Source organism: Kogia breviceps, chromosome 2 (genome assembly GCF_026419965.1).
Source record: "Kogia breviceps isolate mKogBre1 chromosome 2, mKogBre1 haplotype 1, whole genome shotgun sequence".
Taxonomy (NCBI): Eukaryota; Metazoa; Chordata; class Mammalia; order Artiodactyla; family Physeteridae; genus Kogia; species Kogia breviceps.
In genome coordinates, this window is record NC_081311.1 from 110378109 (window position 1) to 110400651 (window position 22543).

Sequence of the window (22543 nt, forward strand, 5' to 3'; positions counted from 1 at the left end):
GGTGGAAAACTGAAAGCATTTCCTCTAAGATCAGGAACAAGACAAGGATGTCCACTCTCACCACTATTATTCAACATAGTTTTGGAAGTCCTAGCCATGGCAATCAGAAAAGAAAAAGAACTAAAAGGAATACAAATTGGAAAAGAAGAAATAAAACTGTCACTGTTTGCAGATGACATGATACTATACACAGAGATCCTAAAGATGCCACCAGAAAACAACTAGAGCTAATCAATGAAATTGTTAATGTTGCAGGATACACAATGAATGCACAGAAATCTCTGGCATTCCGATACACTAATGATGAAAAATCTGAAAGACAAATTAAGGGAATACTCCCATTTACCACTGCAACAAAAAGAATAAAATACCTAGGAATAAACCTACCAACGGAGGAAAAAGACCTGTATGCAGAAAACTATAAGACACTGATTAAAGGAATTAAAGATGATGCCAACAGATGGAAAGATATACCATGTTCTTGGATTGGAAGAATCAATATTGTGAAAATGACTATACTACCCAAAGCAATCTACAGATTCAATGCAATCCCTATCAAATAACCAATGGTATTTTTTACAGAACTAGCACAAAAAATCTTAAAATTTGTGTGGAGACACAAAAAACCCCGAATAGCCAAAGCAGTCTTGAGGGAAAAAAACGGAGCTGGAGGAATCAGACTTCCTGACTTCAGACTATACTACAAAGCTACAGTAATCAAGACAATATGGTGCTGGCACAAAATCAGAAATATAGATCAATGGAACAAGAGAGAAAGCCCAGAGATAAACCAATGCACCTAAGGTCAACTAATCTATCACAAAGGAGGCAAGAACACACAATGGAGAAAAGACAGTCTCTTCAATAATTGGTTTGGGGAAAACTGGACAGCTACATGTAAAAGAAGGAAACTAGAACATCCCCTAACACCATACACAAAAATAAACTCAAAATGGATTAAAGACCTAAACTAAGACCGGACATTATAAAACTTAGAGGAAAACACAGGAAGAACACTTTTTGACATAAATCACAGAAAGATCTTTTTTGATCCACCTCCTATAGTAATGGAAATAAAAACAAACAAATGTAACCTAATGAAACTTCAAAGCTTTTGCACGGCAAAGGAAAGCATAAACAAGACTAAAAGACAACCCTCAGAATGGGAGAAAATATTTGCAAACGAATCAATGGACAAAGGATTAATCTCCAAAATATATAAACACCCCATGCAGCTCAATATTAAAAACACAAACAACCCAATCCAAAAATGGGTAGAAGACCTAAATAGACATTTCTCCAAAGAAGACATACAGGTGGCCAAGAAGCACATGAAAAGCTGCTCAACATCACTAATTATCAGAGGAATGCAAATCAAAACTACAATGAGGTATCACCTCACACCAGTGAGAATGGCATCATCAGAAAATCTACAAACAACCAATGCTGGAGAGGGTATTGAGAAAAGGGAACCCTCTTGCACTGTTGGTGGGAATGTAAATTGATAAAGCCACTATGGAGAACCATATGGCGTTTCCTTAAAAAACTAAAAATAGAGCTACCATATGACCCAGCAATCCCACTACTGGGCATATACCCATAGAAAACCATAATTCAAAATGACACACACACCCCAATGTTCACTGCAGCACTATTTACAATATCCAGGTCACAGAAGTAACATAAATGCCCATCGACAGATGAATGGATAAAGAAGATGTGATATATATATACAATGGAATATTACTCAGCCATAAAAAGGAACGAAATTGGGTCATTTGTAGAGACGTGGATGGATCTAGAGACTGTCATACAGAGTGAAGTAAGTCAGAAAGAGAAAAACAAATATTGTATAATAATGCTTATATGTGGAACGTAGAAAAATGGTACAGATGAACTGGTTTGCAGGGCAGAAACTGAGATACACATGTAGAGAACAAACGTATGAACACCAAGGGGGGAAAGCAGTAGGGGGTGGGGGTGTGGGGGTGATAAATTGGGCGATTGGGATTGATATGTATACACTGATGTGTATAAAATGGATGACTAATAAGAACCTGCTGTATAAAAAAATAAAAGAAAAAAAATTTTAATAATGGAAAAAAAAAAAAGACATGCACCACAATGTTCATTGCAGCACCATATACAATAGCCAGGACTTGGAAGCAACCTAAATGTCCATGGACAGATGAATGGATAAAGAAGATGTGACACATATATATATAATAGAATATTAGCCATGAAAAGAAATGAAATTAAGTTATTAGTAGAGAGGTGGTTGGACCCAAAGTCTGTCATACAGAGTGAAGTAAATCAGAAAGAGAAAAACAAATACTGTATGCTAACACATATATATGGAATCTAAAAAAAAAAAAAAAAAAAAAAATGGTACTGATGAACCTAGTTTCAGGGCAGGAATAAAGATGTAGACATAGAGAATGGACTTGAGGACATGGGGTTGGGGGGGAAGCTAGGGCAAAGTGAGAGTAGCATCGGCATATATACACTACCGAATGTAAAATAGTCAGCTAGTGGGAAGCAGCAGCATAGCACAGGGAGATCAGCTCGGTGCTTTGTTATGACCTAGAGCAGGGGAGGGGATAGAGAGCATGGGAGGGAGGCTCAAGAGGGAGGGGATATGGGGACATATGTATGCATATGGCTGATTCACTTTGGTGTACAACAGAAAGTAGCACAGCATTGTAAAGCAGTTATACTCCAATAAAGATCTATTAAAAAAATAAATAAAGATGACGAATAAGTTTCTGGCTTGAGCTACTGACAAAAGATGATGCTATTTATTGAAAACAGATGGGGTAGGAAGAACAGGTTTGTGGGGTGTGGAATCACAAGGTCTGTTTGGGACTTCCTAAGTTCAAGAAGCTTAGTGAGTCATCCAACTGGTAAAGTCAAGTGGGATGTTGAAAATCTGAGTCTGGAATCATCTCTACTAAATCAGCAGCAGTGAGCATGGGGTTGACCAGAGTCAGCATCACCTGTGCACAGGTGTAACCAGCCACCCTGAACTGTGGTGTGGTGGAATAGGAATAGCCGAGCAGGAAAGCGAGGAAATAGAGGCTCTTTTTCTCCCCTTCCAGTATTTAGATGTTGGATTCATTCCAACTTTCTACCACTTACAATGGTGCAATCGTTTATAATATACACTCGAATTCAGTATTTAGATGTTGGATTCATTCCAACTTTCTACCACTCACAATGGTGCAATCGTATATAATATACTCGAATACTGGGGTCAAATTCCAGCTGTACCTCTTATTAGATGTGTAACTTCAGTAAAGGTATTTAAGTTCTCAATGCCTCAATTTCCTCATCTATAAAAGGGGGATAGCACAATCATTTAACCAGGTTGTTTTGAAAAATAAATTAATATGTTTGTACACACACACATCACTTAATGTTGTACCTGGCATATTAGTGCTATTTACGTATTTGCTACTATTATTTTTATAAGGATTAGTCTACAATAACATTTCTCAAACTTTGTCTATTGACAGGATCTTTGTTTAAAATAGTATAATGCAGAAACCCAACATGTAAAAGAAGTAAAGACCAAATGGCTGTGGCTGGAAGGTAGCACCTGGAGCCCCCAAGCCCCCATCCCAGCTTAGCACTTTTCCTTGCCTTTCCCACCACTGAGGAAGATCTGTGAAACTTCTAAACAACCTCCAAACTAGGTAATCTTTCAAAAATGAGAGAAAAATAAAGATTTTTCAGACTTACAAGCAATAAAGACACCACCATCCACAAATCCTCATTAAAGGAACTCTGTGCTTTGGCAATAAGAAAAGTGAAGCTAGAAGGTCAGTCCATCTTTCTAGAGTGATGAGTATTCTCCACTTAGTTTGTTTCACACTGTATGGAGGGTCCTCCATGTGCATCACAATCCTGGCCTTCCTCCCCCGACCCCACCCTGGACTCACTCAGTCCTCCTCCAAGGAAGAGTGAGTTAACATGATCGGAAAAATTGAGAAGAGACACTGGATGTAAGTAGGCCAGCCCCTTCTTCTCCCCTTCTGCTTGGGACCTAGTCTGCCTGCAGGGTAGTACCTTGTGGGGTGCATGGGGCCATGTGTGGGGAGGCCTGCCCTCATCCAGCAGTGCCTATGCCTTAGTTAGTATGACCATCTACTGGGATGGTAGTTCTAGGAACTTGTATTTGGAAGCCCACTAGTCCACCAATGGAAATTTTTCTAATATCCTACTGGTAACAAAGGTCATATTTTGGTCCCCATATGCCTTACACTTTTGTCTGATTTCTCAATTGGTTCTGAAAACTTGGGCGAGGAAGAAGTGCTATTTAAAGACCTCCTTGCCCTCCAACAATGTGGGACAAAAGAAACAACAGTGAACCCAGAGAGGGATCAAATACATTGGCAAATTCCTGAGATAGGGAAGGACCAGATCACAAAAACAAAATTTGTTTATCCTACAGAGGAAGTTGGATTTTATGCGACCAGGAGGCAAAGGCCATTAGAACACTTTCAATCAAAGGTGACGTGACCAGTTTAGTATTTTGATTATTTCCTTAGATGGGGTCTGTGTGGAAGAAAGAGAGCACTTTCAAATGGGATCAGGTTAGAAAGAGAAGGTGGCATTTTCTGAAGGCCAAATTCACCTGCTTTAGAACTTTGTCTAAGGCTGTCACAAATGATGATGTCATGTTTTTCTAAACTACTAATTTTGAACAGTTGGTCAGCTGGCTCAGTAAGATTGCATTAAACCAAACAATCAGATAAGCAAAACTACAATTGCGTTTGGGATTTTTATCACAATGTTTCGAAATATGCTGTACAACTTTTCATTCAAGAAAAAGAATGAAGTAATGTTGTTTCTCTTCTGACCTCCAAAGTTTACATTTTCCTACAATATCCATGATACATTATTATTGAGAATTTTAAAAGGCAAAATATTGATAGTCACAAAGTGATGGCTTGAAAACTTGTGACTGTAAAATAGACCATTTGTCATTCACAAGATCAGCACAATATTAAATGTTGATACAAAACAGAAGTATACTATATTGCTGCAGTAGTATTTTTTTTCTCTCTGAAGATAATTTTTTAGCAATGTCAAAGTAGGTCATGTAAGCTGATACCTTTAAGCCATAAGCTGGCCCTTGGTCCCTTACTTTTCTGAGTCTTCTATTTTTGTCCCATTCCTCTGAGCAAGATACTTCCACCAGACAAAGGCAACTGCTTTCCACCCTGAGATAAAGATTTGGGTCTCTGCCACAAACATGTTCTATGTTCCATGGCTGGGGTTGTCCAGCACTGTACCAAGCATTGGGTGTCCTGGGATAAGCAAGACATGATATAATCCACGTTTCCAAAGAACTTTTGGTCTCCTGGAAAAACAGGAGTAATACAAAATTACAACACAGCAAAATTTGTAAATGATTACAAATTTTTGTAAGAAATTACAAAAACAGCATAACAGTAACACCCCCTATGCTCACTTCCTAATGGTCCCTCCCTCCACCAGGAAATCCCCTGACACTGTCCTCTACTGATGAGGAAGGAATTTTGGGGGGAAAACACAAGAAACAAGATAAGAATAGTCACCTATGTAGGCTTACCAGACAAATCAACTGGCACATAAAATGTCATCATCAGATTGCCCTACCTCCAAGTGGGGTCACTTGGGGACTTAAGTTCTTCTCCTGTTTTGTTTTTATTGCTTGTTCTCTGTCTTTTTCCTACACAAACAGCTGCTAAGTGCTCCCTTTCTTTATTGCCTACATTCATCCCCCACAACAGGGTCCTCTTTTCCAAAGTGCTGGCCTAGCTATTTCCGCCTCCCTGCTGAACCCGGGGAACATAATACATTAATAAAGGAACTCTTTCATAACAGAAATCCTACCCAAAGTAGTTGAAAGAAAGACTTGTCTAGCTTTCTAACTGGGAAGTTCAAGCAATAAACTTCAGGCACGGCTAGATCCTGGTGCTCAAATGATGTCATCAAGGATTTGACTTTCTCACTCTATCTCTGTTTTGCTCTGGGCTGATTCTCCCCCTCAAAGTGGCAAACATGGCCACCAGGAGCTCTAGGATCGCATCATTTTTATAGCTAATAATCCTATCTCCTTCTTCTACTTCCCACTCCCCCTCCCCCCATTCTCTTTCCATAAAGCTACAGCAAAACTTCCAGGGACTGTTCACCAGAGAGATGCTATGAAGAAACAAATGTATATTCACTTCACACAGAACTCCTTTAATATTTTCTAAAGATTCTTTACTATCTGGGAACAAAACATGACCAAATTGTAGTGGTAAGAAACTATGTAGCTTAACACTTTTCATGGACTTTTTTCTGGAATTTATGGAAACATAAATGGAATTAAACAGGCCATTTCTTAGCTTCCTTCACTGACCCATTTCTCATTGTACTGTTTAGAAACATCTCCACCCAACTCCTTTATTTGGGTTTTTGGTTCTATTTACAATGATGCTCATGGGCTTTCCCAACTTCTTGGTTGGCATCCTCTCCTTCTAATTCATAGAGCCAACATCAGAATGAAATTTTGTAGCTGCTAGTTATCAACAATAGAGTTAAAGAGAGCCAAGTAAGATTTACCTTCTCAGAGAAACACGCTACTCTACCTATCTGGATGTAACATCTTCTGACTTCACATAGGAAAGCTGACTTATTTAATTCCGTGATGCTTGACCTGTTCTTTATGCCAAAATTCTTTTAACATTTTTAAATTAATTCTTTTACTAAAGCATAGTTGATTTACAATGTTGTGTCAGTTTCAAGTGTACAGCAAAGTGATTCAGTAAGACATATATTTTTAAAGATTCTTTTCTATTCTACTATAGGTTATTACAAGATATTGAGTATAGTCCCCTGTGCTATACAGTAGGTCCTTGTTGTTTACCTATTTTATATATAGCAGTATGTACGTTAATCCCAGACTCATAATTTATCTCCCCCCCACCCCTCTCCCTCTATCCCCTTTGGTAACCATAAGTTTGTTTTCTATGTCTGTGAGTATTTTTCTGTCTTGTAAATAAGATCATTTGTATCATTTTTTTAGATTCCACAAATAAGTGATATTACACATTTGTCTTTCTCTGCCTGGCTGACTTCACTTAGTATGATAATCTCTGGGTCCATCCAATGCCAACATTCTTTAACAGTGGTTGCCAAACACAGAGCTGGAAGGCTGTCTCCTTATACTGGAACACAGCAAGCTGGTGCCAAGCTGTGAGAAACACTCAAGAGGGAGAACAGAGTCCAAGAACTCAAAGAAAATGCACATTGCACAAGTTCCCCTCTGCGGAGCTGGCCCCCTAACCCTCACATTCCCTCAGGCTATAGAAAAGTGGATATAATGTAAAATACTCAGCCCACTACCTGTAAAAGTGAGGAAAACAACTCTTCCTCACATGGTAGGAAGAAGGCATCAACACTGTATCACTGGAGTATTACCTGAGCATGATCAAGATGAAAATAATAGCATGGCAAGAACAAACAAATATTTTACATGAAGTAAAAGAGCCCCACTTAAAATAAATTATAGCTTAAAACGAGAAGGAAATATCTCACAACTGTTTCAGGCTACAGACAGATTTCATAAGAATAAAAATTCATTTTTTAATGGCTCAAAAACAAATCAATAAAGCAACAGTATGAGATGAAAAGGAAATCTGCCAATCTGAGAAAAATAATTGAGGGTGGATAACATTGTTCTATGGCTATGAAATTCTTTGGCTCTTCTCTCTTTCTTTAAATAAAATAGAGCTGATGAACTCTGGAAATGAAATGGACTCACTGTTTGAAGAGATTCCCTAAGATACCATCTGTTTTCTGCTTTGAAGATTATACCTTCCCTCAAATTTGAAAAGATCAAGGCTTCTTGATGATATAGATGGAAACTTGGCAAATGTGCACATGTGCATATGCACACATACGTGTGTGTGTATGTGCATGCACTTGCAGACACACACATGCTCCAGTGGGAAGGAGTAAATATTTGAGACTTGTTGAAGAGTTAAAATCTTTGTGATCCTTTAAGAAAGTAACATAAATTGGCAAGTATGTGCTGGTCATTCTCATTGGTCAACTCCCCACCCACCACTGTCAGTACCACCATTCTCTGCCCCTCTCTGCCTTGCTCTGGCTCAGGGGAAGCTGACCCCTGAGACTTGTTCCCATGCCCCCAGGCTTCCAGGTGGGCAGGAAAGTCAGAGGGTAGGAGAAGGGAGAATCCTAGGTATTTCTTCCCTCTCTCCCCTGTTCCCATGCATGATCCTCCACAACTCTAGCTTACATGGGAGGGATCCCCTCTTCCACATGTTCACTGTCAGTGGACTCCAGGAACACTCTTTTCTTCCCTTGTGCAGTAGTCCTAGGGATGGGAGCATCTTTAAGCAGTTGTTAGTCTCTGGGATCTTACTATTCCTTGACTTTTTTCTCTTAACCTCATCCCCATCCCAACAGTAATCCTTTTCTTAATATCTCTAAATTTTAAGCATGGAGGATGAATTCTGTTTCCTGCCATGATCCTGAGTTGTAAAAACAGAAATTGATTTTGGCCAAATTGAGAAAAAATAAACAAATTAGAACGAGCAAAGGAAAGAAAAAAGTCTGCTGAATATGGAATTGCTGTCACAGAGAAAAGGCTAGAAATAATAAATGCAAAAAGAAGGTGAAGGAGAAAGAGAAGGAGAAAGAAAGATCTAAGAGATTAGAGAGAAGCTAATAGGTAATAAAGATAGATAAAAAGTATCTACCATAAAAATATTGAGTCGTAAGGAACTAAACAAATAAAGCAGAAATGAAAAAACAAATTTGAAAATGTAGAATAAGAAAAGTTTCCCAGAAATGAAGGAAATAAATGCTGCAGACTAAAGGAATATACTGTGTTTGAAGTAAACTTGATGCAAAGCAGTCAACACCAATTTATATTCTAAGTATACTATTCTTTATATGCTAGTTAGGCTATTATCAAGGATAAAGAAAAATTATTCAAGCATAATACAGAAAAAAACAATCACTATCACAAGGGAAGAAATCATGCTGCCCTCATACTCCTTTACAACAGAGCTTGGTTCTACAAAGATCTCAGGGAAAGAGAATCATTGTTATAGTACATTATGTATTTCTATATGTTAAAAAAGAATTCTTAAGAAAACCTGGAAGATGGATACCATGAGATGAGAGAAGATATGTGATATGTGCTAATGTCTTCATCATACATACCAGGAAATCACTCTATTCCATTTGTTATGGTGATCTGTGACCAACTGAGGCCATGTGTCTGGGGTCTTGGTTCTGACCCTCCTCTCGGCACCTCCATTCTCCTCCACATGGCCTGTTTGGGTAGTCTCAGGGTTCCAAGAGGAAGCAGTGCCGAGAAGACGAGCCCCCAAAGGACAAGTGCTTATTATTAAGCCTCTGCTTATGCCATGCTTGCTAATATCCCATTGGCCAAAGCAAGCACATGGTCAAGCCAGACTCTGTTTGGAAACGTATACACAAGGAATTTGAATCTCAACTACCATTTTTGGCAAGTAATTTAATTTCTCCGTGTCTCAGTTTCCTCCTCTGTAAAATAAAGATAACATTAGGTTCACATTATTTGGGGGATTAAATGAGACAACAAAAATATAGCTAGCAAAGAACCTAAGCAATAGTAGGTGGTTGACAGATACTAATTCCCACTTGTTATACACCTGCAAAAGTGTGTCTCTTGTTAAAAAGAAAATTGATTGCTTACCTCATCAAATTGACTTTTGAATAAGCCTCACAATTTTGTACAGTTGTGATTAGCACTGTTTTTTTTAACATCTTTATTGGAGTATAACTGTTTTACAATAGTGTGTTGGTTTTTCCTTTACAACAAAGTGAATCAGTTATACATATACATACGTTCCCATATCTCTTCCCTCTTGCGTCACCCTCTCTTCCACTCTCCCTATCCCACCCCTCTAGTTGGTCACAAAACACAGAGGTGATCTCCCTGTAGCACTGTTTTAAACCTGCTTTTCAATGGTTTTATCTATCTTGGGTCCCTTATGCAAATCATGTAATTCCTTCCATGTAGTGATTTCATTATTTTCTATTTTTTTGTTTGTCATCTTATCTCTTATTTTTACAGGCTTCTAATTTAAAGAATATTTCCCTTGAACTACCTGAAGGGCATCTCATTTTTTTCCAACTTTATTGAGATATAATGATATACAGGCACACCTCATTTTATTATGCTTCACTTTGTTTTGATTCACAGATATGGAGTTTTTTACAAATTGAAGGTTTGTGAGAACTCTGTGTTTAGCAAGCCTATTGGCATGATTATTCCAACAGCATTTGCTCACTTTCTGCCTCTGTGTCACATTATGGTAATTCTTGCCACAATATTCCCTTAAGCCAAAGCCTAATTCAGAGCAAAGCCCTAACTCTCTTCAATTCTATGAAGGCTGAGAGAGGTGAGGAAGCTGCACAAGAAAAGTTTGAAGCGAGCAGACGTTGGTTCCTGAAGTTTAAAGAAGCCATCTCCATAACATAAAAGTCCAAGGTGAAGCAGCAAGTAATCCAGAAGATCTAGCTAAGAAAATTAATGAAGGTGGCTACACTAAACAAACAACAGATTTTCAGTGTAGATGAAACAGCCTTCTATTGGAAGATGTCATCTAGGACTTCCATAGCTAGAGAGGAGAAGTCAGTGCCTGTCTTCAAAACTTCAAAGGACAGGCTGACTTTCTTATTAGGGGCTAATGCTCACTTACCATTCTGAAAATCCTAGGGCCCTTAGGAATTATGCTAAATCTACTCTGCCTGTGCTCTATAAATGGAACAGCAAAGCCTGGGGGACAGCACATCTGTTTACAACATGGTTTACTGTTTTAAGCCCACTGTTGAGACCTACTGCTCAGAAAAAAATGATTCCTTTTAAAATATTACTGCTTATTGACAATGTACCTGGTCACCCAAGAGCTCTAATGGCGATGTATGTGATTCATGTTGTTTTCATACGTGCTAACACAACATCCACTCTACAGCCCAGGGATCAAAGAGTAATTTCAACTTTCAAGTTTTATTACCCATGATATACACTTTGTAAGGCTATAGCTGCCATAGGCAGTGATTCCTCTAATGGATCTGGGCAAAGTAAATTGAAAACCTTCTGGAAAGGACTCACCGTTCTAGGTGCCAAGAAGAACATTCATGATTCACAGGAAGAGGTGAAAATACCAAAATTAACAGGAATTTGGAAGAAGTTGATTCCAAACCTCATGGATGACTTTGAGGGGTTCAAGATTTCAGTGGAGGAAGGCACTGCAGATGTGGTGGAAATAACAAGAGAACTAGAAGTGGAAACTGAAAATGTAACTGAATTGCTGCCATCTCATGATAATAATTGAGCAGATGGGGACTTGCTTCTTGTAGATGAGCAAAGAAAGTGGTTTCTTAAGATGGAAACTACTCCTGGTGAAGCTGCTGTGAAGATTGTTGAAATGACAAAGGATTTAGAACATTATATAAACTGAGTTGTCTCCAATTTGAAAGAATTTCTACTGTGGGTAAAATGTTATCAAACAGCATTGCATGCTACAGAGAAATTGTTCAGGAAAAGAAGAGTCAGTCAAAGCAGCAAACTTCATTGTTGTCTTATTTCAATAAATGGCCCCAGCCACCCCAACTTTCAGCAACCACCATACTGATCAGCCAGTAGCCATCAACATCAAGGCAAAACCCTGTATCAGCAGAAAGATTACAACTTGCTGAAGGCTCAGATGATGGTAAGCACTTTTAGCAATAAAATATTTTTTAACTAAGGTATGTACATTGTTTTTTAGACAATGCTATTGCACACTTAATAAACTACAGTATGGTGTAAACTTAACTTTTATATGCACTGAGAAACCAAAAAATTGCTGTGACTCACCTTATTGCAATGTTCACTTTATTGTGGTGGAATGGAATCAAACATTAAAGCTCTGCTCTCACAGCAACTTTCAATTATATAATAGAGTATTGATAACTATAGTTACCATGCTGCATATTAGATCCTAAGAATTGTATTCATCTTGTAAGTGAAAGTTTGTACCCTTTGATCAACATCTCCCAATTTCCCCTACACCTCGACATCTGGCAACCACCATTTTACTACCTGTTTTTATGAGTTCACTGCTTTTATATTTTTTATTTCCATTTTCATTTTTGTAATATATTGGAGTGTAATTGCTTTACATTGTTGTGTTAGTTGCTGCCATATAACAAAGTGAATCAGCTATATGTATACATATATCCCCATATCCCTTCCTTCTAACATCTCCCTCCCACCCTCACTATACCACCTCTCTAGGTGGTCACAAAGCACTGAGCTGATCTCCCTGTGCTATGCAGCTGCTTCCCACTAGCTATCTATTTGACATTTGGTAGTGTATATACGTCAATGCTACTCTCTCACTTTGACCCAGCTTACACTTCCCCCTCCCCATGTCCTCAAGTCCATTCTCCACGTCTATGCCTTTATTCCTGTTGTGCCGCTAGGTTCTTCATAACTTTTTTTTTCGATTGCATATATATGTGTTAGCATACAATACTTGTTTTTCTCTTTCTGACGAAACTTCACTCTGTATGACAGACTCTAGGTCCATCCACCTCGCTACAAATAACTCAATTTCATTTCTTTTTATGGCTGAGTAATATTCCATTGTATATGTGTTCCACTTCTTCTTTATTCATTCATCTGTCGATGGACACTTAGTTGCTTCCATGTCCTAGCTACTGAAAATAGTGCTGCAATGAACATTGTGGTACATGATTCTTTTTGAATTATGGTTTTCTCAGGGTATATCCCAGTAGTGGGATTGCTGGGATAGGTCTATTTTTAGTTTCTAAGCAACCCCCATACTGTTCCCCATAGTGGCTGAATCAAATTATATTCCCACCAACAGTGCAAGGGAGTTCCCTATTCTCCACACCTTTTCCAGCATTTATTGTTTGTAGATTTTTTGATGATGGCCATTCTGACTGGCGTGAGATGATACCTCATTATAGTTTTGATTTGCATTTCTCTAATCGTTAGTGATGTTGAGCATCCTTTCATGCGTTTGTTGGCAATCTGTATATCTTCTTTGGAGAAATGTCTATTTAGGTCTTCTGCCCACTTTTGGATTGGGTTTTTTTTGATATTGAGCTGCATGAGCTGCTTGTATATTTGTGAGATTAACCTTTGTCAGTTGCTCTGTTTGCAAATATTTTCTCCCATCCTGAGGAATGTCTTTTTGTATTGTTTATGGTTTCCTTTGTTGTGCAAAAGCTTTTAAGTTTCATTAGGTCCCATTTGTTTATTTTTGTTTTTATTTCCATTTCTCTAAGAGGTGGGTCAAAAAAGATCTTGCTGTGATTTATGTTGTAGAGTGTTCTGCCTATGTTTTCTTCTAAGAATTTTATAGTGTCTGGCCTTACATTTAGGTCTTTAATCCATTTTGAGTTTATTTTTGTGAATGGCGTTAGGGAGTACTCTAATTTCAATCTTTTACATGTAGCTGTCCAGTTTTCCCAGCACCACTTATTGAAGAGGCTGTCTTTTCTCCATTGTATATTCTTGCCTCCTTTATCACAGATAAGGTGACCATATGTGCATGGGTTTATCTCTGGGCTTTCTATCCTGTTCCATTGATCTATATTTCTGTTTTTGTGCCAGTATGATACTGTTTTGTTTACTATAGCCTTGTAGTATAGTCTGAAGTCAGGGAGCCTGATTCCTCCAGCTCCATTTTTCTTCTCCAAGTTGCTTTGGCTATTCAGGGTCTTTTGTGTTTCCATACAAATTGTGAAATTTTTGGATCTTGTTCTGTGAAAAATGCCATTGGTAGTTGGATAGAGATTGAATTGAATCTGTAGATTGCTTTGGGTAGTACAGTCATTTTCAAAACGCTGATTCTTCCAATCCAAGAAATTGGTATATCTCTCCAACTGTTTGTATCAACTTTAATTTCTTTAATTAGTGTCACAGTTTTCTGCATACAGGTTTTTGTCTACTTAGGTAGGTTTATTCCTAGGTATTTTATTCTTTTTCTTGCAATGGTAAATGGGAGTGTTTCCTTAATTTCTCTTTCATATTTTTCATCATTAGTGTATAGGAAGGCAAGAGATTTCTGTGCATTAACTTTGTATCCTGCTACTTTACCAAATTCATTGATGAGCTCCAGTAGTTTTCTGGTAGCATCTTTAGGATTCTCTATGTATAGTATCATGTCATCTGCAAACAGTGATATTTCAACTTCCTCTTTTCTAATTTGGATTCCTTTTATTCCTTTTTCATCTCTGATTGCTGTGGCTAAAACTTCCAAAACTATGCTAAATAATAGTGGTGAGAGTGGGCAACCTTGTGTTTTTCCTGATCTTAGTGGAAATGCTTTCAGTTTTGCACCACTAACAATGATGTTGGCTGTGGGTTTATCATATATGGCCTGTATTACGTTGAAGTAAGTTCCTTCTATGCCTACTTTCTGGAGAGTTTTTATCATAAATGAATGTTGAATTTTGTCGAAAGCTCTTTCTGCATCTATTGAGATGATCATATGGTTTTTCTCCTTGTTAATATGGTGTATCACATTGATTGATTTGCGTATATTGAAGAAACCTTGCATTCCTGGGATAAACCCCACTTGATCATGGTGTATGATGCTTTTAATGTGATGCTGGATTCTGTTTGCTAGAATTTTGATGTGGATATTTGCATCTATGTTCATCAGTGATATTGGTCTGTAGTTTTCTTTTATTGTGACATCTTTGTCTGGTTGTGGTATCAGGGTGATGGTGGTCTTGTAGAATGAGTTTGGGAGTGTTCCTCCCTCTGCTATATTTTGGAACAGTTTGAGAAGGATAGGTGTTAGCTCTTCTCTAAATGTTTGATAGAATTCGCATGTGAAGCCATCTGGTCCTGTGCTTTTGTTTGTTGGAAGATGTTTAATCACAGCTTCAATTTCAGTGCTTGTGATTGGTCTGTTTATATTTTCTATTTCTTCCTGGTTCAGTCTTGGAAGGTTGTGCTTTTCTAAGAATTTGTCCACGTCTTCCAGGTTGTCAATTTTATTGGCATATAGTTGCTTGTAGTAATCTCTCAGGATCCTTTGTATTTTTGCAGTGTTAGTTGTTACTTCTCCTTTTTCATTTCTAATTCTGTTGATTTGCGACTTCTCCGTTTTTTTTCTTGATGAGTCTGGCTAATGGTTTATCAATTTTGCTTATCTTCTCAACGAACCACCTTTTAGTTTTACTGATCTTTGCTACTGTTTCCTTCATTTCTTTTTCATTTATTTCTGATCTGATCTTTATGATTTCTTTCCTTCTGCTAAATTTGGGGGTTTTTGGTTCTTCTTTCTCTAACTGCTTTCGATGTAAGATTAGGTTGTTTATTTCAGATGTTTCTTGTTTCTTGAGGTAGGATTGTATTGCTGTAAACTTCCCTCTTAGAACTGCTTTTGCTGCATCCCATAGGTCTTGGGCCGTCGTGTTTTCATTGTCATTTGTTTCTATGTATTTTTTGATTTCCTCTTTGATTTCTTCAGTGATCTCTTGGTTATTTAGTAGTGCAGTGTTTAGCCTCCATGTGTTAGATTTTTTACAGTTTTTTTTTTCCTGTAATTGATATCTAGTCTCATAGTGTTGTGGTCAGAAAAGATACTTGAAATGATTTCAATTTTCTTAAACTTACCAAGGCTTGATTTGTGACCCAAGATAAGAGCTATCCTGGAGAATGTTCCATGAGCACTTGAGAGGAAAGTGTATTCTGTTCCTTTTGGATGGAATGTCTTATAAATATCTGTTGTTTAATGTATCATTTAAAGTTTGTTTCCTTATTTATTTTCATTTTGGTTGATCTGTCCATTGGTGAAAGTGGGGTGTTTTTTTTGTTTTTTTGTTTTTTTTGTGTGTGTGCTAGGCGGGCCTCTCACTGTTGTGGCCTCTCCTGTTGTGGAGCACAGGCTCTGGACACGCAGGCTCAGCGGCCATGGCTCACGGGCCCAGCCGCTCCGCAGCATGTGGGATCTTCCCAGACCGGGGCACGAACCTGTGTCCCCTGCATCGGCAGGCGGATTCTCAACCACTGTGCCACCAGGGAAGCCCGAAAGTGGGGTGTTAAAGACCCCTACTATTATTTTGTTACTGTCAATTGCCCCTTTTATGGCTGTTAGCATTTGCCTTATGTAATGAGGTGCTCCTATTTTGGGTGCATAAATATTTACAATTGTTATATCGTCTTCTTGGATTCATCTCTTGATCATTATATAGTGTCCTTCTTTGTCTCTTGTAATTGTCTTTATTTTAAAGTCTATTTTGTCTGATATTAGAACTTCTACTCCAGGTTTCTTCTGACTTCCATTTGCATGGAATATCTTTTTCCATCCCCTCACTTTCAGTCTGTATGTGTCCCTAGGTCTGACGTGGGTCTCTTATTGACAGCATATATACAGGTCTTGCTTTTGTATCCATTCAGCTAGTTTATGTCTTTTGGTTGGAGCATTTAATCCATTTACATTTAAGATAATTATTGATATGTATGTTCCTATTACCATTTTCTTAATTGTTTTGGGTTTGTTATTGTAGGTCTTTTCCTTCTCTTGTGTTTCCTGCCTAGAGAAGTTCCTATAGCATTTGTTGTAAAGCTGGTTTGGTAGTGCTGAATTCTCTTAACTTTTGCTTGTCTGTAAAGCTTTTAACTTCTCCATCAAATCTGAATGAGATCTTTGTTGGGTAGAGTAATCTTGGTTGTAGGTTTTCCCTTTCATTGCTTTGAATACATCCTCCCACTCCCTTTTGACAGAGTTTCTGTTGAAAGAGCAGCTGTTGAGAACCTTATGGGGATTCCCTTGTATGTTATTTTTTGCTTTTCCCTTGCTGCTTTTAATATTTTTTTTGTATTTAATTATTGTTAGTTTGATTAATATGTGTCTTGGCATGTTTCTCCTTGGATTTATCCTATATGGGACTCTCTGTTCTTCCTAAAATATTTGACTAACTATTTCCTTTTCCATATTAGGGAAGTTTTCAACTATAATCTCTTCAAATATTTTCTCAGTCCCTTTCTTTTTCTCTTCTTCTTCTGGGACCCCTATAATTTGAATGTTGGTGCATTTAATGTTGTCCCAGTGGTCTCTGAGACTGTCCTCAGTTCTTTTCATTCTCCTTTCTTCATTCTGCTTGGTGGTAGCTATTTCCACTATTTTATCTTCCAGGTCACTTATCCGTTCTTCTGCCTCAGTTATTCTGCTATTGATCCCTTCTGGAGAATTTTCAATTTCATTTATTGTGTTGTTCATCATTGGTTGTTTGCTCTTTAGTTCTTCTAGGTCCTTGTTAAACATTTCTTGTATTTTCTCCATTCTATTTCCAAGATTTTAGATCATCTTTACTATCATTACTCTGAATTCTTTTTCAGGTAGACTGCCTAATTCCTCTTCATTTGTTTGGTCTGGTGGGTTTTTACCTTGATCCTTCACCTGCTGCGTATTTCTATGTCTTCTCACTTTGCTTAACTTACTGTGTTTGGGGTCTCCTTTTCACAGGCTGCAGGTTCATAGTTCCCGTTGTTTTTGGTGTCTGCCCCCAGTGAGTAAGTTTGGTTCAGTGGGTTGTGTAGGCTTCCTGGTGCAGGGGACTGGTGCCTGTTTTCTGGCAGATAAGGCTAGATATTGTCTTTCTGGTGGGCAGGACCACATCCAGTGGTGTGTTTTGGGGTGTCTGTGAACTTAGCATGATTTTAGGCAGCCTCTCTGCTCATGGGTGCCATTGTGTTCCTGTATTTCTAGTTGTTTGGCATGGGGTGTCCAGCACTGTAGCTTGCTGGTCGTTGAGTGGAGCTAGGTCTTAGCGTTGAGATGGAGATCTCTGGGAGAGCTTTCTCCATTTGATATTACATGGGGCTGGGAAGTGTCTGGTGGACCAATGTCCTGAACTTGGCTCTCCCACCTCAGAGGCTCAGGCCTGATACCCGGCCGGAGCACCAAGACCCTGTCAGCCACATGCCAGTGAATATGGCAGTCTCCATTGTGAAGTCAGATTATGAGGGTCTACAATAGCCATTCAGCTAGAACAGGCTGACGTGGTAGTAATTTGTCTACAAGGCTATCTCCAGCAGCCCATGGCTGAAAGAATAGGTCTCTGCATGAGCAACCAGAATCTTAAACGTTTATATAGCAGTCTTCACTGGGTTCAGTCACAGATTCGGTACAGATGGTCTCAAGAACACCTTACTCTCTCAAGGTTGTGTGCTTGAAACAGCTCCTGAGCCTGAGGGTCTACAAGCTGCAGGAAGACGAGACCACTCTGGGGTGGTCTGCACACCATGATTCTTACCACAAACCCTGCTGCTGCCATCATGGAATCCGGCTTCCCTCACCGCTCTGCAGTGAGTTTTCAGTGAAGCTTTCTCTCTGTGCTGATGAGATTCATGCTACCTGAGTTGCCCAAAGCCATACAGTGCTTTAATGTCGGGGCTGAGGTACAAACTCAGCAAATCTGACTCCACGGTCTGTGTTCCTCACCCTAAACGCCTCATCCCCACGAGCTGCCTCCTCAAGCCCACACCACTGCAGGAAGAGTCACCCACGCCAGCACTCCTGCGCAGCCGCACAAACCCCTCTCAGCCTTTGAGGCTCGTGTTTTCAGTCTAGCACAGGGTTCCAATTCCACCAGCTCCCGTGAACAAACCAGTTCAGTGTTTTTAGATTCCACATATAAGTGAGGTCATACAGTATTTGTCTTTCTCTGTCTGACTTATTCCACTTAGAATAATGGGAGGGCATCTTATTTGATCTTCATAAAACCTTCTGAGGCAGATAAAGAAATTTCATCTTCCCTCCACTGCTGAGAAAATTACAGCCACAAAAGGTGAAATAAACATCAAACGTCACCCAGTGAAAGCGGCAAGACAAAGTCCAAAATCTCAGTCCTCCCTGGCCCCAGATCTTTAGATTGTAACATCGTTTTCTACATTCTCTTGAGCCTTTTAAAGAATCTATGTTGACATTCCAGAAATGTTGTCATTGCTAAGCTTGTACAATCTTTTTCACATTCCCTTGAAGGAAATTCATGGTAGTTAATAAAAGTTAAGTTCTTTCTCCAGAAATTAAGCACAAACCCGTTTTGAGATTAGTATGTGTATAGCATTGTGTAACAGCTTTAAAAGAACATTTCTCTTTTCATTTGACTAAAATAGGGCTTACAAATTCACTAATGAACTGGAGAGAGCGTTAAAGGAGACTCCTTAGAATACACCTGTGTTCTGCTTTGAGTCCAGCAATCTCCCTTAATTAGAAAAGATCAAGTTCTCATAAAGATGTTGATGGAATCTTTGTATTTCCATATGTGTCACATACCAAAACACATTCATACAAGCATGCACACAAACACACACAACCATGGAAAGAAGTAAATATTCCATATATATATACTGATAAGAAGTGTTAAATTCTGTATAATCATTCAGAAAGATAACACAGATTGAGGAGGAGTGCAAGTTCTTGTGCATCAATCAGTGATCTTTAGTTGCAACAACAAAGTCCAGCTCTGGAAGACTTGAATAATAAAAAAAAGGACTTATTAGAAGGCTCTGGGGTGACTCACAGACCAAAGGAGTAAGTGCAAAATTGTCTCGGCAAAGAGCTCCAGGGATACAGGTAGCAAGAACCAGTCTGGGGTTTTGCCAAGTTCCCTTGGGGATGAATGGGCTCTAGTTTTTCTATCTTTCTATCGCTCCTTTCCAGAGTCAAATCTTGGGAAGGAACATCTGATTGGGTCATGGACTCACACTTTAACCAGCTGAGGGTGGGCATTTTGGTTGACAATTAACAAGACTGCAAACAGTGAGTAAGAAGTAATTCCCAAAAGGAAACCATGGTGCTATAATCAAAAGGAAGGAAAGAATGCTGGAATGAGAAAAATAAAAGAAATAAAATGCCAAATGTCTTATTTAGATTTACTGTATTCTATAGGGAAAAATTTGCTGCAGGCAAAGCCAATAAATTAAGCTGATTTAAGATTATCCCATTTAACCATTACAAAGACTTATTCTAGGAAGTCTTCAGTACCTCCAGTTAGATGTAGTTGTATATTATTCTCTTAGTTTATTACTTATATTTACCTGTTTTATTGTTATTAAGCCTGTCATTTAAAAACATAAGCAGCACAATATATTTCATTCTAAACTCCACTTACTTTCATCACATAATTATGTTAGAAAACACTAAGCCTTCTGCTACAATGAGATAATACAATCCCTAGTTGTTCAAAGACACATGGCAAACAATGCCTAAAAGGGGAATGTTATCTAACAGTAAAATATGCCTACCTCTGAGGGCTTTGTTTTACCGCTGCTAATGTGCTTTTGGAATTCTGACAGAGATGTACCTATAGGAATGCCATTGACTGACACATCATTACATACAGAAGAGCCAGAGGGGGGAAAAATGACACTAAGAATTCAAAACAAGACAGTGAGCACATTTTGAAATGAATTTTGGAAGGCATATTACATGTAAATTAAAACCTCTTTCTTGAAAACTGCCATAACTGTTTTCCTTGATTGTAATGAGGCATTTGGTAGAATTAAGTATTTGGTATCTATAAATCATTTAAAAGATGGAATAAAGAGCTAGGGTTATTGGTGTGTGATGTGTTGCCCCTGAATTTACTCAGGGAATGAGGTATAAAGATGTGATTCTGTGAGTGCTCCAGCAAACAGGACACGGTTTTTCACAGGGGTAGATAAGGATTATGTGTGAACTCAGAGTTTTAGAACTCAGAGAACTTAGAATTAGAGAGAGAGGTCAGAAATCACCCAGTACCGACCCTTCATGTAACAACTTCTCCTGTCATTCATGTGGCTTATACGTCTTGTTCAAAGTTAGTAGCAATCCCAGTCATATCAACTCTGATTCACTCTTGTTTTATCCACAGAAAGAAGGAAACTTTTACTAGAATATCTGGAAAGGGTTTCAAATTGCTCTACCCCAACAGGAAGTCCCTGGGTTGAAGAAAGTAGGGAAAAATCATGATGAAAATGTGGGCCAGTCCTCTGTCCTTCGAGTACATTAAAAACACTCAAAGAATCTGTGAGTGGTTAGGGACCTAAGAAGTTACCTCTTTTTCATTTTTTTGTTTTGTTTTTAAAAATAATGTATGGTCAGGAATTCTCTGGCAGTCCAGTGGTTAGGACTTTGAGTTTCCACTGCAGGAGCCCAGGTTCAATCCCTGGTCTGGGAACTAGGATCCCACAAGCCACATGGCCATACTATTACTACTACTAATGTATGGTGACTTTAGACAGCAACTAGCAAAATCTTATTTCCCAGAGAAAAAAATCTGCACCATCTCAAACTGATGTTTTTGTTTTCATTTCAATGACAAGACCCAGATTTATTCACATGCCACTTTCCCATGACTTAATAAAGCTAGTTATTAGAAAAACCTCCCTTGTACGGACCCACATTCTCTTTTCTATAATATACACTTTGTTTGACTTAATGTAATACAATGCACTTTGAGGCTTTCTTTCAAGATCATAATCTGTCCATAAACTTCCCATGAACAATACAAATTTTTCTTTCTGAATCAAAGACATTGTCTAATAGACTCATTCATCCAAGTCGAAAGTAAGTGTCTCTTCTGATCCTGAATCAGTGTCAGAATCACCTGCTGTGCAAAGTCATAGGCTCCACTCCAAACTGAATGAATGTGAGTCTCTGAAGATAAGACCAGATAATCTACATTTTAAATAAACTCCTTCTGACTCTTATATACACTTAAATCTGAGATCCAATGCCTAAGGGATAGGGATCAAAGGCTGATGTGGATTCAGCCACCTTTAAACTTACTCTCAGAATATCTTCTCATTCCACAAGAAAAAAAAAATTATCTGAAAGCTCTTTAGTCCCACAGAGCACTAGATTTACACAGGTGTAGGAATCCAGTACTTAGTACTTAGCCAGTCTGTTGGGGGTAATTGTTCAAAGGGTTGTAGTCTGCATGGAGAATGCACTAAAATAATGAGGCAGGCTAGCATCAAACCCAAGAAGTTGTGGGTGGAGACAACCCTGTAAAATATTGCCCTCATCTTCTCTCATGAATATGAACAGCACTAATATACCTGAAATTTCAGCAAGCTTGTTTTATAACAAACTTGGATCCCTGAGATGCCTTTATATGAGACAGCATTATAAAATGTGGGCTTTGGTAGTCCACATTAGAATTAAACCAGTTATATATGCCTTGAACCAATGCTCCAGTGTGTACGTTGGTAGGGACATCAGAAGACTAAGCTCTAGACTAAACTACTGAATGTATCCCAGACCTTAATCCTTGGAGCTCTCTTCTTTCTCTATCTACATTCACTCTCTTGGCATTCTCATGGCTTTAAATATCAGCAATACCCTGATGACCACTCAATTATCTAGTCCAATTCTCTTACCTAAATTCTCGATTCTTATTCACCTGCCTATTTGACATCACTGCTTGGATATCTAAAGACACCTCAAAGGAAACATTTCTAAAACTGAACTGTTCA

General features: G+C 38.5%; 1 long non-coding RNA gene across 3 annotated transcripts in view; it reads right to left on the reverse strand.

The window, feature by feature from the left end:
• The window catches only part of LOC136793593 (uncharacterized), a 179705-nt gene that overhangs the window by 107692 nt on the left and 49470 nt on the right, over positions 1-22543 (reverse strand). The window lies entirely within an intron of this gene.